Source organism: Poecilia reticulata, chromosome 3 (assembly GCF_904066995.2).
Source record: "Poecilia reticulata chromosome 3, P_reticulata-male-v2, whole genome shotgun sequence".
In the NCBI taxonomy this organism is placed as follows: domain Eukaryota; kingdom Metazoa; phylum Chordata; class Actinopteri; order Cyprinodontiformes; family Poeciliidae; genus Poecilia; species Poecilia reticulata.
This window is the reverse complement of record NC_088832.1, coordinates 32,559,236-32,573,303: the sequence shown is the minus strand read 5'-3', so window position 1 is coordinate 32,573,303 and position 14,068 is coordinate 32,559,236. Positions and strand designations below refer to the sequence as shown.

General features: G+C 39.1%; 1 pseudogene across 1 annotated transcript; it reads right to left on the bottom strand.

Annotated features, from left to right (window-relative positions):
* Positions 1-931: 931 nt before the first annotated feature.
* LOC103462918 (immunoglobulin superfamily containing leucine-rich repeat protein 2 pseudogene) lies at positions 932-7,539 on the bottom strand (annotated as a pseudogene). Its single transcript, XR_014087015.1, has 2 exons — positions 7,334-7,539; positions 932-4,755 (listed from the first exon to the last, which is right to left on the bottom strand). The product of XR_014087015.1 is annotated as an immunoglobulin superfamily containing leucine-rich repeat protein 2 pseudogene (transcript).
* Between the last annotated feature and the right edge of the window lie 6,529 nt (positions 7,540-14,068).

Below are 14,068 nucleotides of genomic sequence, written 5' to 3'. Positions count from 1 at the left end.
ATTTAAAATGTCAGCACATTTAAATGTGACCCGTTATGCTTCTTTGAACAGGTTATTGGTCTGTGGTCTATACAAAACATGTTCTTTACAATTTCTCCACAGAATCATTCTTGGGTAATGAGATTTTAGTCAGAATGGGCTGTTTTAGGGACTTTTGTCACTTTATATACAGATAAGCTGCGGTCTAACTCAACATTTACAATTCTATAACCGTACGTCTTTGAAAAGCAAAAGTAGAGCCTCCTACACAACCAACAAGATGCAGCAAGTTGTGTGTTTTGTTGTAAGTCAACAGTCCAAACATGCTGGAGCTCAGCTTGGGTTGCTAGGTTACCGGACTGGACGTGGTTGAGGTTACTAGGTAACCAGGCTGAACATGGCTGAGGTTGCTAGGTAACGGTGCAGCAGGAAGTTTTTGAAACGGCCCATTTTCCAAATGCCAAAACAAATGTCTGGTTGTTTTTCTTTCTTTCTTTTTCAAGCACTTGGGTTGTTTTTAGAAGCAGCAGAGACCACAATGGAAGTGCAAAAACGTGCAAAATGTGAATTCTGCAAACAGACAAATGATTAACAGCAAGCTGAACCTGAAATTTATCTTCAGCTGGATCACGTTTTGTGCCTCTAACTGCTCTGAGAGGCTAGTTTTTAACTCCATATTGATGTTCACCACAGCCGGGCTGACGGTGCTAATCAATATTAGCATCTGTGTCAGCAGAGAGGGGTCGATCGTACGCTAACAGCTTACAGCAGCTGGACTCTCATTAGTGCTCAGTTCCCTGATGATTTGCAGACTATCAAGATTTTTTTTTAAGTTTGACCATCTTTGTTTGCCTCTGAACTAAAATCATTCAAATTCTGTTTTGTTTGTTAAACTAACGTAATATTTTAATCTTTCTTACGTACAAATCTCACAAAATAGCCCACAGAAATATAAAGTTTTGTCTTAATATAGTTTATTCTCCAGCATTTGCAAAAAAAAAAAAACAGCCACAGATTTCAATAAAAACAGTTGAACAACTGTTAGTTATCCCACTTTTTACATTTTATTGAGGCACATGGATGGTTAAATGGGAATTTATGAAAACGGACAACTTCCTTTATCACTTGGGTTAAACAGACAAGAGGCACAGAAATAAAGTTGAATTTTGAGTGGAGAACATTGAAGACAGGCAGCATGCAGGGCCTCTAAAACAGCAGAGGACCCAGAACACATAATTAGATAATACTGAAGTGTTTGAACACATTTCTACCAACAACAAGTTTACAGTTTTTTTGTTTATTTTCACAGAGCATCCTGACATTAAAACAGGACAAACAGATTACCTTTAAAGCAACAGAATTTAGGTTTCTGAGATTTGGCTGCGTCCCTAATGAGACAAAAATCACAACAAAAAAAATCACAATAATGTTATAAAGATGTTACATTTAAAGAGACAGTGTATTTTTTTCATGATATACATAAAAACACAGAATGCATTAAAAAAGCAGAAAATGAGGCAGATTTTCAGTGTTTCTACAGACGACAGTGAAATGATCTCAAAAGTTGTTGAGTCTTTGTTGATATTCTGGCTGCATCATTTCTCATCAGACATAAAAGCGGCTTCAGCATTTTGGTCAAATCAATTAAAAAACAAAAAGACAGACATTGACTGCTTTGATTCTGTGGTGCAACATTTATCTTGAAAATCATACCGTTTGTTTATTTTGGTCTAGGAATGCAAATTTTTAAATAATGAGTTCAAGATGGCCGACCGGCTAAATTTTTCATAATATGCTGAACTTAAAAAAAAAAAGAAGCACATCGCTATATTTGAACTATTTTTGTATCAGCTGTGTTAAATACTGACTGAATAAATAGAGAATTGTGGTTCTCTTACAGCAGTGTTTCTGAACCGTGGTCCCCACCGCCCCCCTGTCCTGCGTGTTTTAGGTATTTTCCCTTCTGCCACACACCTGAATTGTATCTCTGGGTGATTAACAGGCTTCTGCAGTACCTGATGGTCATGCAATCATTTTAATCAGCTGTTCTGGAATAGAGGCACAGAGCAGGGCGGGCGGTGAGGACCAGAGTTGAGAAACACTGTCTTACAGTATTAAACTTAGACAACCCTCAACATAAACCATGCTTATTGGCATCATGACTTTTTCTATCATGTTGCAGTTTTTCTGCATTATTCCTTCACGTTTATGTCATCAGATCCTCCTCGCCTTCGTAGCAAATTGGTTGATGCTGCTCCGTCATCAGCAGAATCAACTCTATTGTTGAGTGTTTATATTTCAAAACAGAACCGCATACCGGACTCTGTTTGGACCGTTTCTCTTTCCCGTTCTGGGATACCTGCGCGACCATCTTTATTTCGGTATCGGTGGCCAAACTACAACGCTTAAAAAAGGTTTAATCGGACGTCATTAGTTAATCGATTGAAACAAATTAGATTCTAATAACTCATTTATCAACCATTTGCATCCCAGGTTTGGGCCCATTTTCACTCAGACGTTTGGGTCTAGCTCAAGTTCTGCTACAGACATTAGCAGCTTTGGTTCTGTTTTAAAGCAAATCTACCTTCATCCATGTCAGATCAATGTGAAGGAGAGCAGAACTTCTTTGGGGCTTAAAATAAACCAAACCAATGAGAAATAAGACTGATTTGGGTCAGAATATGTTTGCGGATTAGTCATCAGGATATCTGTAGTTGCTGGTAATATTGACGGCTTCAGCCCCCAAAGGCAGCCTGTCGCTGTACTCGGATCCCATCTCACAGTCATCTACGTTTCCCTTGCAATTGAAAGACTCGGTGACGATGCTTTCCTCTGTGTCTGCCTCCTTCTCCCCGTCGTCTACGCTCTCTGTCTCCACTTCGTACTCGTTTATCTTCCTCTGAGACTCTCTGATGGGAGCGTGCATGCTCAGGTTCCTCTCCAGGTGGTACTGGTCTTTGGCCTTCAGGATCAGACGGTAGGTCTTACTGCGGTACTTGTAGACCAGGTGGAAGCACGTTGCGCCAAGCAGAGGCACGGTGGACACGGTGAGCAGGCAGATGCTGACGGAGATGATGATGAGGAGGTTCGGTACCCTCCGTCTGGTGGCAAACAGCACCTGGACTTCACAGTCCTCCCCTCTGTAGGTCAGACACAGGGAGTAGTTTGTGCTGGGTCGTAAGCCACTGAACAGGTAGGTGTTGACACCTTCCTTGATCTGCGACCACTGAACAGCGGAGTGTTTGCTGTCGGTAGCGATGCAAAGATACAAACCGCTTGATTGGAAGTTTTCCAGGACATCCGGAAAGCCGGAGTTTTCCTCGCTGTCACTCTGGAAGCTCTTGGCTTGGCTGGGGCTCCTGTCTTGGGGTATAAGTAGAGGATTGAGTCGCACCATTGCCTCGGTTTCTGACACTCCAAGTGCAATGACACCAAAGTCAAAGGTGTACTGCTTTACATCGTCCAGGCTTGCGTTCAGGATGTGGCCGGAGATGTTCTTTGTGTTCGCAGTTAAGCCACATTTGCTTGAACGAACCAGGTATCTTGTTGTGTCTTCATAAAATTTAGGATTGATGTGAGCAGTTGGAGGGATTGTAGGGTCTTTTCTTTCTAAATCCGGAAGATTTAGAGAACCAAAGACTGATTTTCTCTTGGTTTGTGGGTGAACTGTTGGGTTGGTTTGAGTGGAAGTGAGCACTGTGGTCATCACTTTGATTGGTGTTGGTTTTGGACTTGCAATCACCTTAACAGACACTGAATCTTCAGCTCTGCCAAACGCATTTGTTGCAGAGCAGCTGTAGTCCCCACCATCCTCTTGTCTCAGGCTTGAAATGAGAAGTGTGCCATTGTTAAACACTTTTAATGAGTCAGACCCTTCATTAGATTCTGCAGAGTCATCCTCAGTGACAGACAGAACCACCTCATGTTTTTGGCCTTTGCTGGAAATATTCCACACCATCAGAGGTCTTGGGTTTCCCTTGAACTCACAAGTCAAAATTAATTCAGAGTTCTCATGGAAAACCATGTCGATAACATGCGGTTCAGTCAGTATTGTGACATTTGGGCTTGTACACTTGGACTCTGGCAGTTTTGAAATGATTTCACCTTTAAGTTCCTTGGGAGATGCGCAAGTGATCAAGCTCTGATCCGAAACTGAGACGATGGTTGTGGAGATCCAGTCTCTGAGCCAGTCCAAGGTGCAGGTGCACACAAAAGGATTGTTAAAAATCTGCAAATGCGACAAAGACACCAAGCTGTCAAATGTCCCCTCAGCTATGGTCACGAACCTGTTGTTGTTAAGTCTGAGTGACCTCAGGTTTTTGAGGTTGGCGAAGGCGTCTCTGGGCAGGTGGGCCAACTCGTTGTGGTTCATCTTCAGCAACTCCAGAGCCGTCAGGTTCAGCAAATCCCCCCAGGGGAAGTCCGCCATCTTATTGTGGCTAATGTCGAAGTTACGAAGATGAACCAAAGGTACGAGGCTCCCTTCCTCGATGGAGGAGATGTCGTTTCGGGCCATCCACAGGGAGGTCACCTGGGTGACGTTATCGAAGCTGCCGAGTGGGATCATGGCGATCAGGTTGGCAGAGAGACTCACGGTCGTCACGTTGGGAGGCAAACCCTCTGGGACTTTGGCTAAGTCTCTGTAGGAGCATTCAGCATAGTGGCGCTCGTATTTATCTGAGCAAGTACAAGACTCAGGGCAGCAGAGGACGGACGAGAGGAATGTGATGATCCACAGAGCAAAGGGGAGGATGTCTGCTGCTGCCATTTCTGCTCCTGTAAATCAGCAGAGAATAATTGAGACTGGTTCATCATTCCCCAGTAAGAGACATCTGACTGGAATAAAAGGTGAGGTAGCACAAGTTAAAGGAATAAGGCATAATAAACTTCTATGGATCAGAAATATTAAAAACAAAACATGTTCATTAAATTTTTTGCACAAAATCACTCTTGGATAATTAGACTTTAGTCTGATCAGTTTTAATGCTTTGTTTTAGGGCGTCCTGTCGCTTTAAATCCCCATAAACAGCTGCTGGCCACGCCCCTGAACTCAACGTTTACACTCGCATGTGAAAATGGCTGCAAACAGAATTATACAACCATATATCTTGGAAAAGTAGAAGTAGAGCTTCCTGCACAACCAACAAAAATGCAGCAAGTGGTTTCTGGATGGTTAATGGTTTCTGGATAGTTTTTTTTAAGTGCTTGGTTTGTTTTTAGAAGCAGTAGAAACCCAAATGGAAGTACAAAAAACATAAAAAATTTGAATTTTACACAATAACGCCTCTTTGACATTAATGACTTTAGAAGGTTTGATTCAGTTCTTAAGACCAGATGTTTTGCTCAGAAATTCACAAAGTAAATGTCATGAATAGTAGAACAAGTGGAGGTTTGGTCATGGTGAGGATAGACGCGGTTGTAGTGAAAAAATGATGGTTTCAATGATGATGGCAAAAAGTGAACAGAAATCCAGGCAGCACAGGTGAGCAGTGAGGCAAGGAAGCTCAGACACTGGAACGGCATGAGACGGCGAAAAGGCAGCGAGGAACAATGACATGACGAAAGACTCAAGACAAAAGACTCACGACAAAAGACTCAAGACAAAAGACTCACGACAAAAGACTCACGACAAGGATCCGTCAGTGTGATGGCTGTGGTTACAACCACACAAATGTAACACGCAATCACACAATAGTTTAGTCAATTTCACCACACTTATATTTTGTTTTTTTAAATCTGGGATTTAATTTACAGAATAACTGTTTTTTGTTTAGAAGGCACTGTATTTTAGAATATGCGCACATTTTAGTTTACACTGTTATGTTTTGCTTGATTTAACCTTTGTTTGTTTTTTGAGTTACCTCAGTGCTGTCCAGTCCTTCAGGAGAACAAAGAGGTGGAGCAAACCTGAGACTACAGATTGGTTCATACCATTTGTTAAAAGTCCGTCTGACCGAGGAAGATTCAACTGATGAGAATTCTGAAATTAGCGCAAGTTAGACGCACAGTCTTCTACACCATTACTCATCATCAAGAGGGAAATAGGATTTTCCTATGTTAGCTTCAGTTAAGTTTTTGTGTCTTCTCCCCTTTGTGTCTTCTATGTGGCCTGATCAGCCAGTATTTAAGTTTCCCCCTTGTCTCGTGTAGACAGGTCTGTTTGTTTGAGTCAGTCTGAGTTGAATTCTGTTACTTTGACCTCTTTTATGGGCCCAACTTTGTCATTTTTCATTATTTACCAAAGGTTTTGTTTTGGGTTAAATAAAAAGCAATTCTTTTTTAATTTAAACCTGTGCATGGCTCTCTTTTGACTGCTTGGTCCATCAGTCAGGAAGCGGGGAACACAGCAGGCGGGATTAAATACACAGGAGATAATCAGGGGAAACAAGAGGCATCTGGAATAGATCAGGGGATAGACAACACAACAGAGGAACTACATCAACTAGAAAACACAAAAATACACAGCAAGGCCTTTGAAAGATGTTTAATTTGCTAGTAGGTGTTGGCAGAATGATAGAAACAGCAATACGTAAGAAATGCAGCGTGCAGATTCTATTTAATCAAATTAAAGCGAAAACAAAATCGTAAGTATTTTTGCTCTAGTTGTGCAAATATCTCAGTCCACTTGAAATAAGACAAAACCAACTAAGAAGCAACTTTTCAGCAAAATATATACATTTTTTTAAGTTAATAATTCCTTAATATTGAAAAAGTTCTAGTTCCACTGGAAGATTATTTTATAACTAGACATTTTCCCATGTTATAAATTAAATTATCTGCAGGTGGAACTAGAACTTTTTCATGAATACTAAGGAATTATTTACTTTAAACTAGCTCTTATATTTTAAGGAAAGGTTATTTCTAAAATATTTGCACTAGAAACTAGACAAGAATTTGTGAGATTTTGTGTTTTTGCAGTGATGTTTTACTGCAACCATTCAGCTTCTCATAGAGAAAATAAACCTGGTTTGTTTTTGTAAATATCCAGATTTCTAGACCGTGCAACATGGAAATATTTTAGATTTTTTACACACCATAAAACAGATTTTAGATGAGCACTTTTTCCTGGTTTTAAAACGTTTTTCACCTGAGAAGTCCATGAAGTTTTTTTTATTTTTTTTATCTCTAATCTCACTGAAGCAGAAATAAATTTGCACATTAATGAGTCCCGGTTAAACGCAGCGAGGCGTCTGGTTTTTAAAGTGCGCAGCAGCTTCTGTCCTTGGTGCTGAAAGGCAGGCGGAGGTCTGGTCTGATTCTGACCCAAATACCACAACAACCTACATAAACGCCACAAAGTTCATCTGAAGGCAGAATAGACAAAAGCTCTGCGTCAGAGCTGAGAGCAGCTTACCTGTGTCTGTTTTTTTAATTCTGCAGAATAATCCAGAGCGTGTGAGTCAGTGTTTGCTGTCAGACTCCAGAAAGCTCAGCTCCTGCGTCAGTTTGTCTGCTGGCATGTTGGAAAAAAACCCAGTTCACTGCAGAGGGAGTACGCCGTCTGCGAACATCTGTGTCATTCTGAAGCATCTTCCTCCCTCCTCCTCCTCCTCCTCCTCTGTCTGCTCTGGAACCACGTCAATGAGCCCCAAACAAATATTTTAAAGGGGAAACGACCTGTAATTTTCTCAGAAATGGAGAGGGAGGTGAGTTATAGCTTAATCTATAATTTAAAGCATAATAAGTGGAATATTTTAGCCTCAGTGGTTTAGGATAAAGAAATGAAGTACGACACTTTCTAAAATAGCTGCAGAAATGGGTCCCACTTTACGATCAGGCTCCCGTTATAATTCAACTCTACATGCCTTATAAATCATTAGAAATATTAAGAGTGAAGAAAGAAAATCTACTGTGAGCCAAATGTATTCACCTACATATTTTACCTGGAGTTGTGATGACTTGTAAGCACAATAAGCATTTTTTAGAATGTAGTCTTCCTCTCAGCCTTAATTAATGCACAGTAAACAGTTATTAATGATTTGTGAAGTGTTTATAGATGAATTGATCTATAAATTATTTAACGGCCATCTATAAGTGGAGCCTTATTGATGGCTCTCCTTAAACTTTATTGCAAATAAAGTTTAACTAACTGACTGATGTCTTTTTATGAAGCGACGCAACTGGTTTGAATTTTACATAAAGAACAGATATTTTATTGTTTCAATGGGTAACAGAAATCAGACACGAGGTGCCCCAAGGCTCAACCCTGGGACTCCTCTTATTTAACCACCATAGCTACTCAGATGATACGCAGCTCTACGTTATCATCAGGTGGCTCTGAACATATCTATGCGTTGATCTAAACCTGGCGCAATATATTATGATAAATTAAAACAAACTCAATCATTTTCATTTGCATGATTTATCGTTTTTTACTTTTCTCTCTTTTTCTACCAAAAACTGGATGACAAAAGTCTTCAGTCTGGTTCTTTGGTCTCAACATTTTGTTTACAGAGACTTCATAATTCATTTTATTTGTTGTTTTATTTATTTATTTTGGATATTTAAAATGTTTTCCAGTTCCAGTGTTAAATGTTTGTTAGAATGTAAAGTTTATTGATCTTTGAGAATCTGTTCCTGCTTTATTATTATTAATAGTGATAACTTCTCCGGGGACAATTTATCGTCCAGCAAAATTTGTGATCACAATTGGCCTACTTAAAGTAAATCAACAACTTTCTCCAACTGAACAGAAACAAAACTGAAGTTATTATCTTTGGACCTGAAAAGGAACGATCCAGAGTCAACGCACAGCTTCAGTTATTACAGCTGCAAACCAGAGATCAGGATTAAATCAGGGAGTGGTGATAAACTCTGACCTGAACCTTCAGATTCATATAAACATAGTTACAAAGTCGGCCTTCTGTCACCTGAAGATCATTTCCAGGATTAAAGAACGGCTAGGAATCCATCTATCCAATATGTTAACTAACTTCACCAAAACACAAAGTCAATCTGTTGAAGGTCTCCACACATTTTTTATTGTTCTTCAGCCAGAAATGGCCCAACTTTATTATATTTCACACATACAACCAGGAGAAAAATCAGCTACACGTCTTTCATTTGTAATCTTTTATATGCAATGACACAAAAAAGAGCATTTGTGGAAAACAAAAAATATTTTGGACCTGAAAATACACTAAAAAAACAGATTTTGCATAGTGGATTAAATCTATTTTATGCCAAATAATTAAAATCAAGCCAAAATGTTGCTAATTAACATTATCTAACAAGCATGTACCTGTAAATAAGGAAACAGTTCATTATTTTGAGTTAAATGTAAAAAGTAGCTTTACATTTTTGCATTTAAATTTTACAAGAAAAAGCTGATCATAAACAGCTGATTAGAAGATTTTAACAATATTCATGAAATATATATATATATAAATGGCTCGAGTTGCAGAATTTGATTTTTGTTATTTTAAATACTTAATCTCTGAATTATAAATTCATCAGATTTCTCAGTTTTTGAGCTCAGGAAATTTGTTATTAATGATATGATTTGAAATAAGCAGAAATTACGCATTTAAGTTTGTTTGCAGTTCCTGTGCAAACATTAAAATAAATCTAAGAAGATAAATTATCCGTTTCTGCTGCAAAAAGGCAGAAATTAACAGTAAAAACTCTCAAAATCAGTTCAGCTGTAATGATGCTGATTGTCCAGCAGATGGCGCTGCAGCTCTTCAGTATTGAAGGTCTTCACATCTTTTCCACATTTTGCTCCTTCAGAAGCAGCAAATAAATTTAAAAGACAAACATTTGATCATAATTGACATGTTGTAAGATGTCTTCCCTTCACGGCAGGTTTAGATTAATCCCACCAATCTTTACTGGAGTTTGTGTCAGAATAATGCGTGTTTCACTAAGAAATATTCAGATTTATCTTTATTAACGGACATTTTAGGATCAATTTTCCCCTCACTGATATCACTGAGTGAAATTAACACGCATGTTTTTTTTCACTAAAGGAAACGACACAGAAACCTCCAAAGACATTAATGCAACTTTAGAAAACAGAAGTTTTAGAGAAAAAAGCTGAAAATTTACGAGTTTGAAAAGTCAGAAACTTGTTAAAACCAACTCAAAATTTTTATAGAAAAAACTTACAAATGTCTGAGTTTGAAATATCAAAAATTTGCCATAAAAAATCTGAATTTGTTTTATTTAATCTCAAATTATCTGGAAAGAACTGTAAATTTACTGCATTTTAAATAAACATTTTAGAAAAAAAGAGGACATTTTATTAACCTCAGGTTTTTTCTATAAAAAACCTACAAATTTTTGAGTTTCAAGTTTGCTATGAGAAACTCAGAAATGTTTAAATTACTCTCAAAATTTCCTAAACTGGAAATCTCTTGAGTTTTAAAAGTAAAAACAAAAAAAACAGATTTTTTTTTTTTAGATGAACTTCAGAATTAACCTGGAAAAAATTTTGAAATTTCTGAGTTTCAAAAGTTTTGCAACCTTTGGAGTTAATAAATTGTCTTTTCTTTTCCAGAAAGTAGCTGAGATTTCTCTCAAAAGTTCAGAACTTTTTTGGTTGAAATTTACTCCGTTTTTTCCCTCCATATCTGCATTGTCCCTCATGCGCCGCCGTAGAACCGGCTTGACGTGCTCCCGCACACCTGGAAATACCCGCACCGAGAGAAAAGGTGAGGAGAAACACACTTTTCTAATTAATTATTGCATGTAATCAGATAAACCGCAACAGTTTTCTAATAACTTATAAACCTTTTTAAATCAGGCCAACGCCACCAGCAGCTCGCAGTTTCTCCTTACGCCACCAGGCGTCGCTGTTTGCAAACAAATGGTGATGATCTGACTGACTGAGCGGCTCAGATGTTTTGTTTTACTGAAGGATCACAACGTAAAACTGTCAGCAGACATAAAGTAAACTGACACTAAAGTCTTGACTCTCACCTTTTATTTTTACTACATGGTTCAACAAACAAAAGGAATTTGAATGTTGAGGAAACACAAAGGAAATCCTTCATTTTGTAAAAATGTCTTTGTTATTTTGGACAGGAACTTAATACTGGAGAAACTCAAAGCACATCCATTAGTTTTATTGATCACGCAACACAAAAACACGTCAAACCGATCAGTGATTATCAATAAACAGAAGCTGCTATTTCTTTCTGCTTGTTGAAAATTTCTTCTCAGTGATTAATCCTCAAGATTAAATTAAAGGAAGGAAAAACTTTCTCCAGAAGAACAGATAAAAATGTGCAGGTTTTTTATTCTGACTTTTTATTAGACATTTTTAAAAAATAGTTCTACTTTATAGTTACATTTTTTAAGGCATGAATAATTAAGTGCCTGATCTGAAATCAGATTTATTGTTTTAAATGTTTTATTGAACTTTATGGGATCATAAAATGGGATCAAGGGAAAGTTGAGCAAACATTTTAACGATTCAGCTTCACTTCTCTCTTCATTTTTTTCCATTTATTACAGATAAAAGCAGCAATGATTTCCACATGCTAAAATAAGCAGTTCATTCAATAAATAGGTAAAATTAACAGGAATCATCAGTTTTCACAAAACCTTTTCTCACTTACATAAAACTACATTTTTAAAATCTTATATTTTCTTCTTTTTATTATTATTCTCATGAAAATGCAGTAAAACATCCACTTTCTTGAGGACAGGAGGTGCATGAAACCCAACAAATCTTGTTTTCTGAACGTCTTCAGCTGCAGTCGTTACTTTCCAACTTTCTTGAAGAGGTTAGGATAGATTAAAAAAAACATACATTACATTTTTTAAAACAAAATCCTTCTTAGATAATCAGATTTTAGTCTATTCAGGGCGTCACTTTAAATCCAAATAAGCTGCTGCTGGCAATGCTTGCACATAAAAATGGCTGCAAACAGATGCAATTATACAACTCTACACCTTTGACAAGCAGAAGAAGAGGCTCCTGCACAACCAACTAGAAAGCAGCAAGTGGTTTCTGGATGGTGAAGCCGTATTCACACAGGATCAGTGTAGCCTGGGCACCACAGGCTGTTTGTAAGAATTACAGAGATTGTCTGTGTTGTTAATCTGAGTTCCTTTGATATTTCTAATCCAATAGATACATTTTTATTTGTTTTTCGCTAAGAATGGAGGCTGCGTTGGAGAGCATTGAAAGCCTTTTGGGCCTCAGACCAGCAAAACCCTATCAACCCACAAAACACAGCATCAAAAGGAAAAGGCTAAAGTAGGAAATCAGAGTCAAATGGTGGCTCACATCATGCACTGCTCTGTGCTGAAGAGTCAGTTTCTTATTTCACACTAGCTAGCTAGCCACAGCCTGACAAGTAGGTTGAACGTCAACTCGCATCATTCCTCGAGTCGACCCAAAACAGAGACTTAGCACCTGGGAAATGTTCGTAAGTTTGAGCAAAATAGTTTTTGGTTGCAAAAACCAAACGTAATTTATTTACTAAATGGAGTCCCAGCTTAAAGCTGAAGTCATCAGCAAAACACTTGTGTTTTCCAGCAGCCATTGTACAGAGCATACAGCAGTAAAACCAGCTGACCAAACGTGCTGGAGATCTGCTGGGGTTGCTAGGTAACGGGTGGAACTCGGCTGGGGTTGCTAGGTAACGGCGCCCATGGAATGTGACTTAACAATCGGGAGGTTTTTTTAACGGCTCATATTCCAGACACCAAAAAATATGAGCTTATTGTCAAAACACAGCTGAGTGTTTTTTTTTTTAAATGCTTGAACTGTTTTTAGAAGCAGTAGAAACCCAAATGGAAGAATAAAAACTTTGTGTTCAGACTTTTTAAGTGACTTTATGGAAATGGTGACTATTATCTGTGGAGGTGAAACTGATCACAGCTCCTCACGCTCCGACTCCAGTTCTGTCCTGTAGGTCATGTCAGAGCTGAGGAGGCGTCTGAATCCATCCGAGGACAAATTTAATCAAACCATCTTCCATATTTCACACCTTCTGAAAATTAACAGGAAATCACACGTGTCAGTGCGGACGGTAAAGAAGCCGAGCCGCCGTTCATACGCACCCCGTGTGCGGCTTACAGCCCTCAGCGTTTCCATCAGGAGGAGCTGGAAGGGCTTCGGAGAGCCTCGTTTGCCTCCATAATCCCTCACAGCTCTCCACATGTTCGCATGGCGCGGTGCACTCACGCACACGCTAAGGACGGAGTAAGTCTGAACACAAAAGACGAGTCCTTTTTACACGGCCGAATTAGCATAGCGGAGGCACCGCATTATGCAAATGCGTTCTGGTTCCTGTGTGGAAGTGCTCGTAAATTGGATGATGTTTTATGATGATGTAAGAGTGAGTTAAAAAGCTGCGTTTGAACCCCTCCTCAGCCTCTTGCTTCCCACTAGCTGTCATGAATCTCCGCGTTTCGGAGTCTGTAAGACAATAAAAACCGTGCGGGATTAGCCTGCGGACTGCGGCAGAGGATGAGAAGTGTTAAACCTCTCACCACTGAGATAAAAGGATCGGAAGTGTGTCGCTGGAGAGCTGGAAAAAAGAAAAAAAAATGGATATGCGGCTTGTTTTTGGATAAAGGAAGGTCAAACAGGCTGAAATAAACAGGAATTAATCGAGTTACAGAGGCGAAGGTTGAGTGCAATAAGGATGTGTTGTAGAAACACACACACACACACAGCGGCCTTGGCTTTGTTCTAGCCATTTGTCTGGTATTACACAGGCTCCATTTACTCCTGATTGCCTGTGACTGCTGACCTCTGACCCCAATCCACACCGGTACTGGAGGAGGAGCCATCAATACTGGCAGCAGGTTGTTTTTGCCCCTGAGCCGGTGGATAAATGATGCCCTTGGTGGAAACGCACAAAGAGACGGGATGAAAAGACTCGGCCTGATGTTCTGCATGTTTCTGCTTCACAAACTGGTTTGTTTCACTGCTGGAGCTGCCGTGAAAATACACTGCAAAAACACAAAATCACACCCGGATATTCGCACTTTATACTGCTACAGTTCTGGTACATTTGAAATGAGGTAAAATTAACTTACAAATAACTTTTCAGCCTGTTTTAAGTATCCATCCATCCATTTTCTTTCACCCTTGTCCCTCAGTGGGGTTGGGAGGGTTGCTGGTGCCCAT